General features: G+C 37.2%; 1 protein-coding gene across 1 annotated transcript in view; it reads right to left on the bottom strand.

Moving 5' to 3' along the window:
• UNC13C (unc-13 homolog C) overlaps window positions 1-15848 on the bottom strand; it is a 738074-nt gene that overhangs the window by 307788 nt on the left and 414438 nt on the right. The gene's annotated exons all lie outside the window — the stretch shown is intronic.

The raw sequence follows: 15848 nt of genomic DNA, 5'->3' as shown, positions 1-15848 counted from the left end.
TCCTTTTCTTCTTGTGTGAAAATAAAAACTACAATGAAATACAAATATGCACAAGAATAATTAATATAAAAAAGACAGACATTACAAGTGGTGGATGAGGATTTGGTGAAACTGAGACTCTCACACATTGTGATTGGAAATGTACAATGATATAGCCACTTTGGAAAAACAGTTTGGAAGTTTCTTAAAGGACTAAACATAGACCTACCATATAACCCAGCTACTCCACACTGGGAACCTACCCAAGACAGATAAAAACATATGTCCATACAAAGACTTGAACAAGAATATTCTTAGCATTATTCATAACAGTCAAAACTGGAAACAATCCAAATATCCTTTATTTGCTGAATGGGTAAACAAAATGGAGAATATCCATACAATGGAATAATACTCAGCAATAAAAAGGAATTAATCACACATCCATGTAAAATGTGAATGGACCTCAAAAACATAAACTAACTGGAATGAGCCAGATACAAAGGAACATATAAAGTATGATGCCATTTATAAAAAGTTTCCAGAAAAAGAAAACCTTAGACACAGAAAGCAGACCAGTGGTTGCGTTAGACTGGAGGTGGGAGAGATGGACATGGAAATTGATTGCACATGAGTACAAGGGAACTATATGGGGGGCGTGGAAATATTCTAAAACTGAATTGTGGTGATAGTTGTACAACTTTTTAAATTTACCCAAGTCATTGAATTATATATGACAATGGGTCAGTTTTATGTTACACAAATTATACCTCAATAAAGCTGCTCTAATAAATATTTGAAGAGTTTTCTGGTGGAAAATTTTTCTTTATTTTTCAAATGGTCGGAATGAAATTTTGTAGACCATAATGCTAGTGAGTCAGATTTTAGTTGATATGAGCAAGTATACACACTGATAATCAGAGTTCTTCAACAGGAATAACTTTAATTCCTAAAACAAATGGCATGTTATGGTACTGTTGGTCAGCCAACCCAGGAGGCATTACTAATCCCTACTTCCTTGCCAAGGGAACCTGGATTTTGCAATGTGAACAGCAGGAGAATCTGTTATTTGCAGCTAATTGAATCCTTACTGAAAGTAGAAATATCCCTATTGGAATAAGGATGATAAAATTAATATTACTTTTAAACCTTTTAGGCATACTTCTTGAAAAACATCCATGTTATTAAAGAGTTCTTAAAAACATGATCATCTCTATTGACCCAGAATAAGCATTTGACAAGATGCAGTATCCTTTCTTGATAAAAACACTTCAAAAGTTAGGAATAAAAGGAAACTTCCTCAACATGATAAAGGGTATATATGGAAAAACCTGAGTCTAACATCATACTCGAGGGTGAAAGGATAAAGGCTTTACCTCTAAGGTCTGGAACATAACAAGGATGCCCACTGTCACCACTCTTATTTAACATTGTATTAGAAGTACATGGTCAAGCACATAGGCAAGAAATAGAAATAAAAGGAATCCAAATTGGAAAGGAAGAAGTAAAACTTTCACTATTTGCAGATGACATGATTCAATATGTAGGGAACTCAAAAAAATGTACAACAAACCTTGTAAATGAGTTCAGTAATGTGACAGGATATACTATCAACATGCAAAATTCAGTAACATTTCTATACAGGAATAATGAACAATCTGAGGAGGAAATGAAAAAATTACATGAGCAATGAAAAGAATCAAGTATCTAGGAATAAACAACTAAGATTGCAAAGGACATACACAGAAAACTGCACAACATTGTTAAAGGAAATCAAAGAAGTGCTAAATAAATGGTAGAGTATTTCATGTTCATGGATTGGAAGTCTAAATATAATAAAGATGTCAGTTTTACCCAAATTGATTTATAGATTTAATGAAATCCCTGTAAAAATTGCAACAGCATTTTTTACTAAACTGGAAAAGTCAATTATGAAATTTATTTGGAAGGGCAAGGGGCCCTAAAAGCCAAAATATATTGAAAAAGAAAAATGAAATCAGAAGAATTGTGCTACATGACTTAAAAGCATATTACAAATCCACGGTGGTCAAAACTGTATGATAGTGCCATAGAGAGAGACATATTGAACAATGGAACCCAAGTCAGAGTTCTGATATAGACCCATACATATATGGTCTGGCCAAGTGATATTTAACAAGACCACCAAGCCTCCTCAGTGGGTACAGAATAGCATCTTCAACAAACGGTGCTGGGAGAACTGGATATCCATATCCAGAAGAAGGAGAGGGGATCACTGTCTTATGCCCTATACAAAAATTAACTCAAGACAGATCAAAAACCTAGATATAAGAACCAAGACCATGAAGATCTTGTAGTAGGAAATGGTTTCATGAACTTTACACTCAGAATATGAGCAAGGAAAGAAAAAATAGATGAATTGAACTTTCTCAAAAATTAAAAACTGTTGTGCTTCCAAGGAGTTTGTCAGTGAAGTGAAAAGGCAGTCTACTCAATGGTAGTAAATATTTGGGAAGCACTCATTGATAAGGGTCTAATATCTAGCATATATAAAGAAATGCTACATCTAGAAAATAAAAATATTACTGTAAGAAAAGCTAAAAAATGTAACATGAGACAGTATTGCATAGTAAAAGTGCATGTAAAATATGAATATGGGTAAAAATGCATATATAAGACCATTTTTCTTTGAAACTGAACACGAGTATGTTAATACTACAAGATGTTAATATTACACAAAAAACACCCATTATGCTAAGTAAAAGAAACCTGACACAAAGTAGCACATATTGTATAAGGTGTAAATATAAATCAATTTATAAGGATGAAATTAGATTAGTGGTTATGCAGTGCAGGGGAAGGATAGAGGAATGGAAAGGTGACTGCTAAGAGGTGTGGATTTTTTCTCTTTGGAGTAATGAAATTGTTCCAAAATTTTGTGCTGAGGAATGCCCAGCAATGTGATTATACTAAAAGTAATTGATTATACAGTTTGGACAGATCATATAGCATGTGAATATATCAATAAAATGACTTAAGAGTAAATAAATAAATGTGGAAGGATAGCCAGAAATAGCAGCTATATACAGCAGGGAAAGCATTGAGAGATTGAGAGGTGATGAATTTTCTTGTTTGATTGCTTATCTGCTTTTTGTTTTTTATCATTATTATTATTGAAATGATGAAAATGCTCTAATAATGATTGAAGTGATGAATGCCTGACTATGTGGTTATTCCAAATACCATTGACTGTATACTTTGGATGAAATATATGCATTATTAATATATATCAACAAAATTTTCTTATTAAAAAAAAAGATAAGCAACTTATTTAAAAACTGGGCAAGATATTTGAATAGACACTTTCCCAAAGAGAAAATACAAATGGCTAAAAAGCACATAAAATGCTCATCATCACTAGCTATTAGGGAAATTCAAATCAAAACTTCAATGGGATATCATCTTACCCCTTTTAGACTGGCTGCTATTGAAAAAAAAGAAAATTACAAGTTTTGGAGAGGATGTGGAGGAACAGGAACACTCACTCATCCACTGCTGGTGGGAATGTAGAATGGTGCAGCCATTGTGAGGATGGTTTGTTGGTTCCTCAGGAAGCTAACTACAGAACTGCCACATGATTCAGCAATCCCACTACTAGGTATAGATCCAGAAGAATTGAAAGCAGGGACATGAACAAATATATTCACATCAATGTTCATGGTGGCATTATTCACTGTTACCAAAGAGTGAAAGCAACCCAAGTGTCCATCAATAGACAAATAGATAAGTAAAATGTGGTATATACATACAATAGAATATTACTCAGCTGTAAGAAGGAATGAAGTTTTGACACATGTGACAAAATGATGAATCTTGAAGATCTTATGCTGAGTCAAGTAAGCCAGCTACTAAAGGACAAATATTGCCTGACCTCACTGATATGACCTAAGCATATTGAGCAGAGTCACCAAGATAGAGTCTGGACGATAGGTTACCAGGAAGACAGAAAGAGAATAGAGAATGTTGAGCTGAAATGTTCAATCTGGACAGAACCTATGATAAGGTGGAAGGAGGGGGGTTGACAGTGGATGGGGGTGATGGTGGTACAGGAATGTGAGCAGGATCAATGTCAGTAGAGCATGAGGGTGAGCACGGCTGGGTAGGTGGGTTGGATGATCCAAAGAAATTTGGGGAGACTGGAGGAAGAATAGGTGAACTCTGGGGAGGCGGAGGTCTGTGGTTGAAAATAAAATAATGGGAATGTCTTTTGGCAGATATGTCAGGGGAGGGTCATTGATGCAGAGTGTTGGTGAGGGGGTGATGTGGGGGAAAGGGTGCACTTGCTCATACTTTTATGGAACATGATTATGTTCATCTTGTCATAGGGTGTTATGTCAGTGGGCAGAAACCCACACAATAGACAAAAAAAAATTAAACTCCCATCCTGGAGCATACTGCTACATTCTCTAATAGAGGGGCAAGAATCTCCCAAGTACATAGGCAGTTACTAAGAAAAGAAAAGAGACCAATATATCAAGCCCTCAATATTAATGCATGTAACTATGAATCTTATCTTGGAAAATTGAAACTTAACTTAATAATAACTATTGCTTAAGAGTTACCTCCTGGTTATGGTCATGGCCGATGGGGTTAACTACCAGGGCAGATGGCCCCTCTTTGGAAATGGTGTTTATGTGTGATGAATCTGGACTCAGATGGGATCTCCCTTCATAAGACTTTCATGCTAATGTGCTGGAGGTGCAGTTAATGTTGGGGTTTAGGATATATTTAGGGGATTTGAATCTCTGGACTGACAATGTGATAGCCAGATCCTGAGCCTCAACAGACTCCAGCACCTACAATCTGATTTATTGGACTTACCACACTCAGCTAAGATGGAGGTGAAGAAGGACAACCACCACACCATGGAGCCTAGAGTGATTACAACTGAAAATGGGAGGATTGCATCCAGCATCCAGGTGGAATCTGAGCCTCCTCTTGACATAAAGGTGCAATGGACACAACCAATCCAGTGTCCACATAGAAGAGGTGGCATTGGATTGGGAAAAGTGGGCATAATGGACAAAGGGTACGGGGAAAGGCAGGAAGAGATGAGAGGTGGAGGCGTCTTCGGGACATGGAGCTGCCCTGGATGGAGCTTCAGAGGTAATCACCGGACATTGTAAATCCTCACAGGGCCTACTTGATGGAATAGAGGAGAGTATGGGCCATGATGTGAACCAATGTATATGAGGTGCAGAGGTGCCCAAAGATGTACTTACCAAATCCAATGGATGTGTCATGATGATGGGAACGAGTGTTGTTGGGGGGGGGGGAGAGGGGGGGTGGGGGGGTGGGGTTGAATGGGACCTCACATATATATTTTTAATGTAATATTATTACAAAGTCAATAAAAAAAAAAAAAAAAAGAGTTACCTCCTGAAAATCTTTTGTTACTCAAACATGGCCTCTCTGTAAGCCAAACTCAGCAAATAAATGTACGACCTTCAACCCAGGTTAGGACATGACACCTGGGAATAAGTCTCCCTGGCACTAAGGGATTAATATCAGGCACAAAACAGAGATGCATTTGGAAAAAGACCTTGACTAAAAGGGGGAAACACCAAATACAAAGGAGTGTTTATGGCAAAAAGATTTTAAAAAGAGTCAGGTCATTCTAGAGGTTACTTTTCTGCATGTCTCAGACTGATCTCACTAACTGTCACTGTGAACAAAGCCTCAAAATGGGGGTGCTCCTGAGGGCTCTAGAGCCATCCAGACACTATAGACAAGGCATGTAACTCCATGAAATCAGCATCCCATCAGTGGGCCTTACCTTTGAATGTATGATAACCTATTTCCCAAAGTAACAGAGTTAGACTCATTTATAATTGCCCTACACAAGATTTTTCTACCTCTTATTTGAACCTATAATTGGCACTATACCCATTAAATATATGTTCCAGAGATTTCAATCTTTGGTCTGTTCATATGCTGGTTGAGCCCTGACTGTCAGAAGAGTTGTGACCAACACATACTCTCCAGAGCATTGAACTTGCTCAGGGCAATTAACAAAATGACAGACCCTATCTAAAAAAACTGAAAGTATCTGCAACTGTAAGCAAAACAATTGCTTCCATCTGCTCCATAAGATCTAAGCCCCTCTCAAACTGAGGCAGGGTAGGCATCACCATCCCACACTTCCCAAGGGTTGAGGAATGAACAAACATAAGGTGGTAATGCAACCACGGACAAGTAAACATTAATATTGTAGTAATGGAAGAACATGTAAAATTGTTATAAAGGTGATGGTTACAAAAGGTTCTGAGGACAGGGAGTGAAAATAACAGCTGAAACATACGGCAATTTTAGGGCATTGGAATTAGTGTAAAGCACAATGTAAACTTTGTACCCTGGTTAGTAGTAATGCTTCAATATTTATTCATCAGTTATAAAAAATGTACCACACAACTGTAAGATTTTAATAATAGGGGACGATGTGGGGGTTGTGGTGAGGTATATGGGACTCCCTTATACATTCTATGTAACTTTTCTATTGTCTAAAATCTCTTTAAAAATAAAGTTTATTATATTTTAAAAATTGATTTTCAAAACCCTAAAGGAGATGAAGGGAAATCAGGATATCAAGAAAACAGGATATCAGGAAAACAATGAATGAGCAATATAGGAAAGATAAATTTTTAAAAGGAATCAAACAGAACTTCTGGAGTTGAAGACCATAATAATTGAAATGAAAATTTCTCAGGAGGGTTTCAAAGGCAGATTGGAACTGGCAAAATAAAGAAACAGTGATCTCAAAGAGAAGTCACTTGACATGAGTCAGACTAAGGAGCAGAAAGAAAAAAATATCATAAAAATTGAAAATAGTCTAAGACATGTCTGGGACACCATTAAACATATAAAAGAAAACAAAAGAAAACAACAAAATGCATTATGGGAATTCCTGAAGGAGAAGAAAAAGATAAAGAGGAAGAAGGAATATTTAAAGAAATAATAACAGAGAACTTTGCCAGCTTAGCAAAAGATGTAAATATGTACATACAAGAAGCCCACAGAATACCAAACAGGACAAAAATGAAGAAAAATATACCCCATCATATATTGAACATACAGTTAAATACAGAGGATAAGGAGAGTGCTCTGAAAGCTGCAGGTTAAAGGCAACATGTTATGTACAAGTGAATCCCAATTAGGCTGAGTGCTGATTTCTCATTAGAAACCATGGAGACAAGAAGGCAGTGGGTTGAAATACATAAAGTGCTAAAAGAAGAAAATTACCAACCAAGAATTTTATATCCGGCAAGACTGTCTTTCAAAAATGAGGGAGAGATTAATACACTCCTGGACAAACAAAAGCTGAAGGAGTTCATTACCACTAGGCCTGCTCTATAAGAAATGCAAAAGGAAGTTTTTCAGACTGGAAGGAAAGGATACCAGACAGTGGTTCAAATGGCATAAAGAAATAAAGACCTGTAGTAAAGATAAACATTTAGGTAATCATAAATGACAGTATCAGTACCATGTACTGTTTGGTATTTAACTCCACTTCTTACTTGCTACAGGTGCTAAATTGCAAATACATATAAAGTAACGATAATTCTATGGTTTGGTACATATGATATACAAAGATATAAACGGTAAAAAGCAAAAAAAAATATATAGGAAAAGTATATGTGCATGCTATTGAAGGTAAGTTGGCATCAAGCTAAATATGACTGCTGTATATTTAGGATGTTAAATTTTAACCCCATGGAAACCACAAGGAAAATAGATGAAAAACTTATCTAAATGGAACAGAGATGGCATCAATATGGTACAACACAAACAATCAAATAAACATAAATGTAGGCATTAACAGAAGAATTGAGGGACAAAAATGGTATAAGGCATACAAACACTAAATAACAAGATGACATAAGAAAGCCCTGAAATATTAGTAGTCACTTTAAATGGAAATGGATTAAACTCTTCAGTCAAAAGGCAGATATTAGCAAAATGGATAAAAAATAATGACCCAATTATATGTTGTCTGCAAGAGACTCACCTTAAGTTCAAAGATGCAAGTAGGTTGAAAGTGAAAGGATGGAAAAAAATATACCATGTAAGTAGTAACCAAAAGAGAGTTGGGGCGTCTATACTAGTATCAGATAAAATACACTTTAAATCAAAATCATTTACAAGGAATAAAGATGGCCATTATATTCTAATAAAGGGGTCAATTCGACAAGAAGCTGTAACAATTATAAATATATATGTACCTTACAGTAGAGCCCAAAATATATGAAATGAATACTGACAAATTTGAAGGGAGAAATTAATGACTCTACATCAATTGTAGGAAACTTGAATACACCAGTTTCAATAATGGATAGAACATCTATCTAGTCAGAAGACCGATAAAGAAATACAAGACTTGAACTATTCTCTAAACCAACTAAACTAAGAGATGTATATTGAACACTTCATCCAACAACAACAGAACACACATTCTTCTCAAGTGCACATGAATCACTCTCTAGGAGAGACCATATGTTAGGTCAGAAAACAATTTCTTTATAAATAAAAAAATATTGAAATCATAAAATGTATCTTTTCCAGCCACAATGGAATGAAATCAATAACAATAGGAGAAATGGAAAATTCACAAATGTGTGGAAATTAAACAATATAGACAGAAACAACAAATGGGTTAAAGAGAAAATCACAAATAAAATACTTTAAGGAAAATGAAAATGAAAATGCAACATACTAAAACTTAACAGATGTAGTGAAGGCAGTGCTGAGAGGGAAATTTATACCTCTAAATGTTTACATTAAAAAAGAAAGATGTCAAATCAGAAACCTAACTTCAAAATTGGAGGAATAGGGGAAAAGGGGCCAAATTAAACCCAAAACAAGCAGAAGGAAGTAAATAACAAAGATTAGAGTGGAAATAAATAAAATAGAACTTTTTAAAAAATAATAGAGGGAATCAACAAAACCAAAATTTTGAGAACCTTATGTTGAGTGAAGCAACCCAGGCATTGAAGGACAAATACTACATGACCTCTCTGATATGAAATAAGTAAACCAAGCTGTCTCAGAGAGGTAGAGACTGCATGATCAACTTAAAGGAAGTTGGGGGGTAGAGGAAGGTTGTGAACTGACATCTACATGGGTGAAATCTATGATAAGCTAGAGGTAAGCATTTGTACAGGAAAGGGATAAAATGGGGGCATAGGGATAACTTTAGGTGGGGTTTTGTGGGCTTGAGGGGGGCTAGGGATGGGTGGATAGGTCAGATGATCCAAGAAATTGGGGGGAGGGTGGGGGGAACATTTGAACATAGGAGATTGTCAGGTATGTGGTTGAAATTATAATGTAGAGAAAAATCTTTAGAAAATATAATACAGAAGTTCACCTGTTTAAGACGCTTAAGGGGGGTGGAAATCTGACAGAGGGCAAGCTTCTAGGGAGTGTGTGAGTGCTCATTTTGTCATAGTGGGTTATATCATTGGGTGGAGAGCCATACAATGAGAGTGCAGGTATATCCACATCCTGGGGAGGACCAAAGTTCTCAAACAGAGGGAATTGTATCTCTCCAGAGAATTGGTGGCTCCCAATGGGTTAGGGCAGTCAAGTATGTAAAGCCGTCAGCATTGTTGCAAGTATCTCTGAATATGGTCCTTCAAGTAATGAAGATTGATTGTCATGGTGGGCCCTGAGGGGAGGGGGAAAGAGGTGTTGAATACATGGAATCAATGTAACTGTGGGGCAAAGAAAGCGTTCCACAAGATCATGCAATAATGGATATAGGACATGTTAAATTATACCAAAAATAAATAAAAGCCTATAGGCTAAAATGTAAACCATAATGTAAAACATAAGATAACTAAAAATTTAGAAAATTGTATAGTCTAAAATATAAACCATAATGTAAATCAAAATGGAACCATGTTTGAAAGCTATTGTTTCAATATCCGTATATCAGCTGTAGCAAATATAATAAGAACATGTAAAAAGATCATTGCTGGGGAAGGGACAAAGGGTTTGATGTTGGATATGTGGGAGTACCATATATTGTATATATGAATTACTGTGATCTAAAATTTATGTGAAGACAAACTTAATAATTAGAAGAAAAAAAAAGAAAGGACATAGACACTGAGGAAGAAATGGAAGAAACTGCCTTGCCACTGTACATATAGGGCAACACCTATAGCAGTGATGAAAGGCAAAATGTCAAAAACAAAGCTTTTTCATTTTTTCATTTTTTGATACCCCAATTTATTTTTCCTTTATTTAATTTTTTCTAAATTACTATGTATTCTATCTCTAACCTTTAAACCTATCACTATATTCCATTTTACTCTTAATGGAAACTGGCAATATATTGGGCTTCCTTTTTGGAGAAGTTTTGGACCACAGAGAGGTTCAACTATGGTGGTGGAGAAGCGCTCATGTGGGGTGTTATTGGTGGGGGGCACATGGTTGGGAGTTCTCCAGGGAATGTATACAGGGTACATAGAAAGGTTTGGATATTTTTATAGTGGTTTCAGTTGGAAATGACAACTGAGAGAGTGCTGAGTTCCTGACCAGGGGAGCTCTATCATATTCCCCAATGGAACAGCAACAATCCCCCAAGTGCAATGGCAAATACCAACAAAGATGGATGGTCCAACAGTGAGCCCTTGATACTGATGGCTCCAATTATGATCTTGTGTGCTTGAAATATAAATTAGGCCTAGAGCTGCGGGGTGCCTAAGAGTTACCTCCTGAGAGCCTCCATGTTGCTCAAATGTGGCCACTCTCTAAGGCAAACTCAGCATGTAGATGCATTGCCTTCCCCCCAGTGTGGGACATGACACCCAGGGATGAACCTCCCTGGAACCAAGGGATTACTACCAAGCACTAGCTGATGATGTAACTAGAAAAAGATGTTGAATAAGGGGGTCAACTCAGACTGGCAGACTATCTCAGCCTACATGTAAAATCAGGTGTTAAAAACTGCTTTTTGACTTTGGATAAAAGGGGGAAATGGAAAGGACAAGTGAGTTTATATGGCTATGAATCTCCAAAAAAGAGTCAGGAGGTCATCAGAAGGGTGATGTTTATGCACACCTCAGCAGGATACCAGAGACAGCCAAGGTAGATGGAAACCCAGGTGCTGGTTCTCCTGAGGGCTGCAGAGACCCACAGGTTCTATGGTCATAGCAGGTGGCTCTGGAGTTCGGGGCCTGGTCAGTTGGCCCTATTTTGGAGTTTGTGTTCCTGAATGTGATGGAGTTGAACTCAGATATGACCGTTCTACACATGCCTCTTCTCTTACTTTTACCAGACCTGTGGTTGGAGTTTGGGTTGATGTATACTCAGGAGACCTGAATCTCTGGACTGTCCATGTAACAGCCAGGCCCTGGGCCTCAGCAGACTTGCAGCTCCTACCCTCTGGTTTGTTGGACTTACCCTGGCCAGCTGACAGGGAGGTGAAGAGGGTCAACCACCACACCCGGGAGCCAAGAGTGCCTCAGAATTGCACCCATCATCCATGTAGAATCTTGATGTAAAAGGGCACTGGACATAACCATCCCAGGGTCCACAGGATGGAGGAATAGAGTATGGATTAGAGTGGACTTACTGGTGTTCTGCTGGGGAACTATTGTGATTAGTAAGGGAAGAAATTGTAATAGTGATGTGGAGAGGGTGGCCACAGTGGCTGCTGATGGTAAGTAGATGGAAAAAGAGATATGGTGTGGGGGAATTTTCAGGATTTGGAGTTGTCCTGGGTGGTGCTGCAGGGATGGATCCTGGACATTGTGTGTCCTGCCGTGGCCCACTGAGTGGACTGGGGGAGAATGTGGACTACAATGTGGACCACTGCCCATGTGGTTCGGCAGTGCTCCAGAATGTATTTGCCAGGTACAGTGGATGTGCCATGATGATGGAAGAGGTTGTTGATGTGGGACGGGTGGGGTGGCTCAGGTGGGGGGGGGGGTATATGGGGACCTCATATTTTTTTTAATGTAACATTTGAAAGAAAATAAAGAAGAAGAAGGAAAAAAAACAATGCAAGCTATTGGTGGTAGGGTGAGTTATGAGAGTCCTGTATAATGTTATACATGTTTGTTTTGTAAGTTCACAACTATTATTATACACTTATTGTTTATATATGTTTATGTATGAGTGATATACTTCAATAAATTTTGAAAAAAATTTTTTAAAAATTGGTCTCTTGAAAAGATCAATAAAATTGACATTTAGCTTAATTGACAAAGAAAAAGGAGTGTGTATACAAATAATAAGAATCAGAAATGAAAATAGGACTAAAAGAGGCTACTATGAGCAACTGTATGCCAATAATTTAGATAACCTGCTTGACATGGACAAATCCTTATAAACACACAAACTACATTGAATCAAGAAGAAATAGAAGATCTCAACAAAACAATTACTAATAAAGGGAATGATCAGTGGTCAAAACCTTCCAACAAGGAAATGCCCAGGTCCAGATGGCTTCATTGAGGAATTTGACCAAATATTTCAAGAAGGCTTAACTCCAATTCTGTGCAAACTCTTCCAAGACATTAAAGAGACAGGGACTCTCTCCTAATTCATTTTATGAGACTAAAATTTGCCATCAAACCAAAGCCAGAATAAAATACCACAAGAAAAAAAACCAGACCAATTTCTCTTATGAATATAGATGCAAAAATCTGAACACAATGCTAACTAACCAAATCCAACATGTTAAAAGAATTACATACCATGATCAAGTGGGAATTATCCCAGGTATGCAAGGTTGGTTCAACATAAAAAAGTCAATTAATGTTATACACCACATTTACAAAATGAAAGAAAAAAAGCACATGATCATCTCAATTGATACAGAAAAGACATTTGACAAAATCCAGCAGCACATCTTGATAAAAACATTTAGAATACTAGGAATAGAAGGAAACTACCTCAATATGATAAAAAGCCTATAGTTATAAAAAGCCTACAGTTAACAGTCTGCTTAATGATGAAAGTTTGAAAGTTTTCCCTCTAAGATCAGGAGCAATAAAGGATGTCCATTGTCACCACAGTTATTCAACATTGTGCTGGAAGTTCTTGTCAGAGCAATAAGGCAAGAAAAAGAAATAAAAGGCATCCATATTATAAATTAGAATTAAAACTTGCTCTATTTGCAGATGACATGAACTAATATACAGAAAACCCTGAAAAGCCACAATAAAACTCCTTGAGGTAATAAATGAATTCAGAAAAGTGGTGGGGTAAAAGATCAAAACTGAAAAATCTGTGGTGTTTCTATACACAAGCAATGATTAACTGGAAGAAGAAATCAAGAAAAAATTCCATTCACAACAGCAACTAAAGGAATAAAATATCTATGAATAAATCTAACCAAGTAGGTAAAGGACTTGTACACAGAAAACTATAAAATATTGCTAAAAGAAATTAAAGAAGACCTATATAAATTGAAGAACCTTCCATATTCATGGATTCAAAGATTAAATATCATTAAGATGTCAAGCCTACCCAAAGCTTCAATGCAATTCCAATCTAAATTCCAACAACTATCTTTGCAGGTTTGGAAAAGCCCATTATCAAATTTACATGGAAGGAACATAGGAATACAGGGTATTTTTAAGCACTGGAATTGTTCTGCATGATACTGCATGATATTGCAATGATGAATACAGGCCATTACACTTTTTGTCAAAACCTATAAAGTTGTATGGTGCAAAGCATAAACCATAATGTAAATTATGGACCATGGTTAGTAGCACTGCATCATAATTTGTTCATCAATTGTATCAAATGTACCACACTAATGTAAGATGTATTAATAGAGGAAAATTTGAGGGGGTTGGTTGCTGAGCTTCTCTTCGAGCCCCACATTGGGCACCAGTTGCCGAGAACCAATTCAGCAATAGGTTTGCTCCAGGGAAAGACAACGCAGAACTTACAGAAATAACAGATAAAGAGAAACATGAGAGAGGAACCAAAGATGGAACCAGGGGGCTTGCAGTTTCTGGAACTGAGAGAGCTTTGACCCTAGTTCCCACCTCTTAATTATTGGAAACTACCAAGCAGTTGTTTGCTATTAGAACTGCAACATCATCTACAATAATAGGGAACAACTACAATATCTAACAACTGCAACATCTGCAATAGAACAGATGTAACATTTACAATAAGGAACAGGTTAGCCAGTTTCCCACAACAGTTTAGTGTATATGGAAATCCCCTATATTATGATGAAACTTTTCTGTATCTAAAATTTCTTTAAAAATAAAATTTAAAAAAAGATTGCTGTAGAAAATGTTGGGTGAACTGGCATTAGGCAGGTGGAGGGGGTGTTGGAAACTGAAGCTCAATTCCAGGAGATGGAGATATTGTAGAGAAAAAGGTATCATGGAGTTTAATGTGCTGAATGATAGAATGCAAGGTAACTAGTAACTGGAGATGAAGTTCAAGTAAGGAATTGAACTCAGATCAGTCTCAGGACTCATATCTTTTAGGAGTTTTGGATAATGGCAAAGTTTATATTTCATTCCATGAGTGAAAGGGGAGTCAGTGAGGAGTGGTAAATAGGAAAGTCCCAACAACATGGTTGTGTTTTGAATAGTTTGAGTGGCAGTTTTGAAAAAATGGAATTTGGGTCTATTACTCAATATAGGCCAGGTTGTGTTGGGGTAAGAAACCTCCAAACATCAGTGATGCAATAATGATCTCATTTTTATACAGTTCATGTCTGATGCTAGCTGGGAATCTCTCTGTTATTGAAGGTTATTGAAGCAGAAGAAGAGACAGCTAGAGGATATTGCAGGATGTTTCCAAGGGTCAGGACTACAAGTGGCTTTCATCAAATCCCTCCCATATTTCATTGTCCAAGGCCCAGTCATATGGTCCCATGTAACTGCAAGAGACATTAGGGGAGTCCTGAGACTCCATCATTCTTGTTTTTAAAAGACCAAGTACGCTATGAATTCTTAATGTCTGATGAGAGAAAAGTCATCATTTATTCAATTCATTCAACAAATGTATTTTTGAGCACAAACTATGTGGCAGGCACTGTCATAGTGCTTAGGATATGACATTTTTCAAGTTACTTTCTGTCAGGTCCCAGTTTAAATGAGGTTTGGAGGCAACCCAATGATTCAAACAGAGAGTTTTACTAGATCACTAGCATGGCAGTGTTTGAAGTGAGACTTAAGCCCATTTTACTGAGCTGGTGAGTTCCTTTTGAACTGGTGGAGTCGGGCAGGGTTGGAGAGTGGTGTAAAGCTGTGGCTCATAGATATGGCATGGAAAATTACTGGGTTTGCTGCTTCCAGAGTAGGTTGTGATGTTGTTCTGGGAATCTTTGTTCTGGGAACTGTCTTATTTGGGGGAAAGAATGTTTGGCAGTTAGGGCAGGGATAGGGCTGGAATGAAGCATAGCTTGAGCTCAGGGTCAGTAGTTACACATAGCTTGAGCTCAGAGTCAGTGGTTACAATCTAACGCTTTTCTGTGGGTAATTCTTCACAGGCTCCCTACTCATTTACTATGTAGGTGGCATGTGCAAAGGGGAGAGAAGTAGAGGAAGTGATGGAACGTATATCATGGGCCATATCACGTGGGGTCTTTTTTTTCTGTTTTTTTTTTCTTCTTTATTTTCTTTTAAATGTTACATTAAAAAAATATGAGGTCCCCATATACCCCCAACCCCCACCTACCCCTCCCACATCAACAACCTCTTCCATCATCGTGGCACATCCACTGCACCTGGCGAATACATAGGGACACATTTATTATACTTCGAGGAACTGACCACAGGACTCCCTTAAAGAAATAAAACCTTTTATTTTGGTATTATAAAGACACCAAATAAGGCACCACACCTTAC

Source organism: Dasypus novemcinctus, chromosome 3 (assembly GCF_030445035.2).
Source record: "Dasypus novemcinctus isolate mDasNov1 chromosome 3, mDasNov1.1.hap2, whole genome shotgun sequence".
Classification (NCBI taxonomy): Eukaryota; Metazoa; Chordata; class Mammalia; order Cingulata; family Dasypodidae; genus Dasypus; species Dasypus novemcinctus.
Note: the sequence above shows the minus strand (reverse complement) of the source record. Positions and strands in the feature narration are given on the sequence as shown.